General features: G+C 34.7%; 1 protein-coding gene across 1 annotated transcript in view; it reads left to right on the plus strand.

Moving 5' to 3' along the window:
• Positions 1–228: 228 nt before the first annotated feature.
• The window catches only part of LOC134266720 (uncharacterized), a gene marked incomplete at its 3' end in the record, with an annotated part of 11,402 nt that continues 6,326 nt past the window's right edge, over positions 229–5,304 (plus strand). The window contains exon 1 of the mRNA XM_062748939.1: positions 229–304. The remainder of the gene's footprint in view (positions 305–5,304) is intronic.

A 5,304-nucleotide genomic window follows, 5' to 3' on the forward strand; every position in this document is an offset into this window, starting at 1 on the left:
AATATTGGGTAATTAATTTAGAATAAATGCAAAATACATTGCATTTGTATAAATAAGAGAAAATTCGCCTGTTCTTTTTTCGATGTTATTTTTCCCAATTGAACCGGTATCAGACTCATTCCCAATTGGTGGAAAAAAATTGCTGGGGATCTAGAATATATCATTCAATAACATTAGTTTTCAAGACATTGAAGCTATACAGAAATATATACTCATTGTACTGAGTTTATTTTGACAAGTCTCCCAGGATGTGCTGTTTAACTATGTAAAGCTAAAGAAGAGGAAGAAATCACCATTTTGACAGGTTTGACTAATGCCTAAATTTAGTTTGTTTAGCTCACCTGAGCCAAAGGCCTAAGAGAGCTTTTCTGATCACATGTTGTCCTGCGTCTGTTTGTAAACTTTTCACATTTTCGACTTTTTTTCAAGAACCACTAGGCCATTTTCAACCAAACTTGGCACACAGTATCCTTGTGTCCTTCCGTCACATTTTGCATTTAGCTTCTGTTCAAAGCTAAGTTTCAAAGAAACTATCCAAGATATTTTTATCAAACTTCATATGCTGATAGATATTGATGAGAGCTATGCAACTATTTCAGCATTTTTTGACCTTGACTTTTCCTTTCACCTTGACCTCACTTTTCTTTAATTAGTGTTTAGTTCAGTTTTAAACATACCACTCAAGATGATGTAATCAAACTTCAAACTTCACATGTTGATAAAAACCGGTGAGAGCTAATCAACTGCATCAACATTTTTGACCTTGACCTTTCCTTTGGCCTTGACCTCACTTATCTTTAATCAGTGTTTTGCTCAGTTTTAAAGATACCATTCGATATATTTATTTGACCATGACCTTACTTTTTTCAAATTGTGTTTAAGTCAGTTTTAATTAAAGACATCAATCTAGCTATTTTTCATCAAACTTCATATCTTGATACATATTAATGAGATATATGCATCTGCATCAACAATTTGACCTTTGACCTCACTTTTCCTAAATCACTGTCATGAAGAGATAAGACGCCGAAGAGATAAGACGTGTTTTTTAGTGCTCTTATCTTTAGTCAGGTGAATAGTTAAAATGATAAAGAAATGATGGATCTCAGTGAAAATTCAAATCTTTTTACATCAATTTTGAACTCGTTTAATGGACTGTCACAATCATTTATTGGTACAAATAAGGAAAAGGATTTTGCACGTTCAGTGAGTATTCCAGACTTTCTACATGTTAAACTAAATGCAGAGAGTGTAACCATAAATTATGATGGCCAGCAGCACGAGTTTGTATTATCTGTGCTTCAGAAGATGCTTCTTTTCCATGGAAATAATAAGAAAAATGGTTGCATCTATAAATCAATGTGCGACTCAGTAACAGTAACTATTTACAGAAGCACAAATACGGTTCTCATTCAAGGGACTGGTGCATTTGAATGGTACCAAAATGACTTTATAGAAGAAGTTAAAAGTCAAATGGACATCAGCCAAAATGACTCTCTGACAGATTGCAAGATTATTGTCAATCAACCAAGCTGCACATCAACTCCAAGACCTTCAAAACAAAATGAATCAAGTGTGGAGATAGATTGCCACCAGTGTAGCAGCTCAGAAAACGTACAACTTCTTTCTGAAACTGTTAAATTGCTGACACAGGAAGTAAATCTTCTAAAGAAACAGCTTTTGGATGCACGACAAACAAAAGCCTGTGCCAACGCCTTCACACAGACTCCGAGAACAAAGATGAAACAGAAGGCAACATCGACCGAAGGAATATCTGTTAACACTGGTATATCGCGACACAGCCAATGCTCATTTAGTGTTGACAAAAAAACTACCAGTACATCAACAGATACCATGGATTCCAGTTCTGTATGGAAAAACACGCAACCCACACAGAAAAACAAAATGATGGCGACAAAGGACAGTCCTAATTTACATCCCTCCAGAGAGAGCCAGCCTTCATCGACTCCTAAAGGACGAGGAAACTTCCCCAGGATTTCGAATTCTCCATTTATTTCTACAAGAGAACGAACCCAAAAAACTACCCTGGTCATCGGAAGTTCTATTCTTCAACGAATCAAAACCCGAGGCTTAGATTCGAGTGTGAATGTTAGTACTAATCGTGGTGCTAACATATCACACATCCGTACAAAACTTCAAAGATATGATATATCTGCCATCGAAAATGTCATCATCCAGGCCGGCGGTAATGATGCAGCTAACCTGCGCAACATCGATGCGATTCAGAATGATTTCATTGAAATCATCGGAGATCTAAAGAGGAGAAATCATACCATTTCCGTGTTCATATCAGAAGTGATGCCAAGGTGTGATGCGGATGTTACTGAAATTATTGAGTGCATAAAGTATATATGTGAGGAGTATGGTGCTACGCTTATCGAGACCAGCGGATCATTCAAGCACTGGAATTCCCCTTCCTTTTGGAGAGATGGCATTCATTTGTCTGATCGCGGTACTTCCTTGCTTCTCAAGCTGTACAATACCCATGTGAAAATCCTTAAGCAACAAAGGCCCTCATCTGTGCAAACATGCTTTTACTGTGGAGAGCAAGGCCATTCCTCGCGAAACTGCCGACATGGAAACAAAGTTGTATGTTGGTATTGTGGTGAGCATGGTCACAAACAAAAGTTTTGTACCAGATAGGGTCACGGCAATGAAAGCTGTGCCGGTGATACGAATAACTGTCCCACTATCAATGTCAAAAATTATTTTGATCCTTTGAATAACCTCTGTTTTGACTGTAACGAATTAATTTGCACCTGTTCTTTAATTAATAATTGCTCAAATGATTTAAATCTTACATCAGAACTGATAGATACTTGTTTTGATAAGGAAAACACTTTTTCGAATCTTAAACAAACAAATCCTAAAAATTCTTCTCCAAAACCAGATACCTCAAATGAAATAAAACAAAACATATGTAAATCAAATCTTGGTTTAATGAAAAAGGGCCTACATTTTATTAATTTGAATGTGTGTCACATTATGCCAAAATTAGATGAATTGGTTTTGTATTTACAAGAACAGCTTTACACTGATATATTTTCCTTATGTGAAACATTTCTTGATGAAAATATTAATGATTGTAGTATAAATATAAAAGGATATTGTTTGGAAAGAAAAGACAGAGTAGGAAAGGCTGGTGGTGGACTTGTTACTTATATTTCAAATGATTTGAAATATAAACGCCGTAAGGATTTAGAAATAAGCAATATTGAGACAATGTGGCTTGAAATTAATCTTAAAAATTCTAAACCTATACTTTATTGTTCAGTTTACCGTCCACCATCTGCCCCCTCCTGCTGGGTAGATGATTTTGTCCAAGAGTTACAGTGCGCTACCTGCTGTGACGACCAGGAAGTGATTATTGCAGGTGATCTCAATATTGATATGCTTAAAGAACCCCCGCGGAGTTGGTCATCTGCAATTGTAGACTTTGGTTTAACACAATTAATTAACACCCCAACAAGAATTACTAATAGCTCTAAAACTCTTATTGACCATTTCTACACTACGCACCCTGCTAACATATTTGAAATAACAGTACCCCCTGTAGCGATATCTGATCATTATCCTATATGTGCCACACGAAGGTCTAACAGCATGCAAAGAAAAGGCAAACATATTGAAATACAATACCGTGACTTCAAAAATTTTAATGAAACAAACTTTTTGCATGATTTAAACAATGCAAATTTTGATGAATTAATTCTACTGCATGATCCCAATGACATTTTAAACGGTTTTTATGATATTTTCAATGCTATAATCAATAAGCATGCAAAAGTAAAAACAAAGCGTGTGAAATCAGAATTCCGCACTAAATGGTTAACTCCAGAAATAAATAATGCTAGGAATTTTCGAGATCAATTTCATAAACAGGGAGACATGGATAATTTTAGACTTTGGAGGAACAAAGTCACATCTTTAATAAATAATGCAAAATCTACGTATTATAAGGAAGTAATTGAAAATAGTTCTACTTCAAAGGAAATGTGGGGCAACTTAAATCAGTTGGCCTCAAAATCAGACAAAAACTCATCTCCTTCCAATATAACATATAACGGTCTAGATCTTGATAATCTACAAGATATTGCAAATGCATTTAATGAGCATTTTGCCCAAATTCCAAAAAAATTAATAGATAATCTTTCGTTTACTGCTTTCAAATCAGAAAAATTGAAAAGATACACGGAGACAAAACTTGGAGATCAAGACATTTTTGAAATCCCTTTGATTAATGAAGAAAAGGTATTCGAAATGTTAAAAAGACTTGATGTAAACAAATCTGCTGGTATAGACTTTCTTGGACCTAGATTGCTGAAACTGTCAGCTAGTATAATATCCAAACCTCTAACACACTTGATAAATTCTAGCATAATCAATGCATCTTTTCCTCCACAATTAAAGGTCGCAAAAGTAACCCCCTTGTTTAAAAAGGGCGATAAATCAGACCCAGGAAACTATCGTCCAATCTCGATTTTACCAACGATATCGAAAGTTTTAGAGAAGCATGTAGCAGAAAATATACGCATCTTTACTTCTCACTTTGACTTGCTAATGAAAGCACAATCTGGATTTCGAGAACTTCACTCATGCCAGACAGCTCTCACAAAACTAACTGATGATTGGTTGCATGCAATAGATAAAGGAAATTTTGTAGGTATTACATATCTGGATTTTAGCAAAGCATTTGATCTTGTTAATCATGATATACTAATTAAAAAACTTGAATGCTATCACTTTGATCCAATATCAATTAAATGGTTTAAATCATACTTATATAATCGAACTCAAAGTGTTAAAATTGGTGCGTACACATCTGAATCACTGCCAGTCACAGCAGGTGTGCCTCAGGGCTCTATTTTAGGTCCTTTGTTGTTTCTATTGTATATTAACGATTTACCATTGTCTGTTGAACATTGTAATATTGATATGTTTGCTGATGACACTACAATGCATCTTCATGATAATGGTATTTCGCGTATTGAAACCACTCTTAATCATGAACTCTGTCAAATACAAAAATGGTGTCAACAAAATCAGATGATTATAAATACTGATAAAACAAAGTGTATGTTAATGGGAACACACCAAAAGAAATCTAAATTAGAAAACGTTAATTTTCATTTACAACTTTCCGATCATCCCCTTGAAAATGTAAAAATGCAAAAATTATTAGGTGTTCACATTGATCATAATCTTCAATATACTTGTCATGTAGATGCAGTTTGCAAAACTCTTACATATAAATTATTTACTTTACGAAAAATCAAAAAGTTT

This window comes from Saccostrea cucullata, unplaced genomic scaffold, assembly GCF_032062105.1.
Source record: "Saccostrea cucullata isolate Sc308-1 unplaced genomic scaffold, CSIRO_AGI_Scuc_v1 ctg10139, whole genome shotgun sequence".
Lineage (NCBI taxonomy): Eukaryota > Metazoa > Mollusca > Bivalvia > Ostreida > Ostreidae > Saccostrea > Saccostrea cuccullata.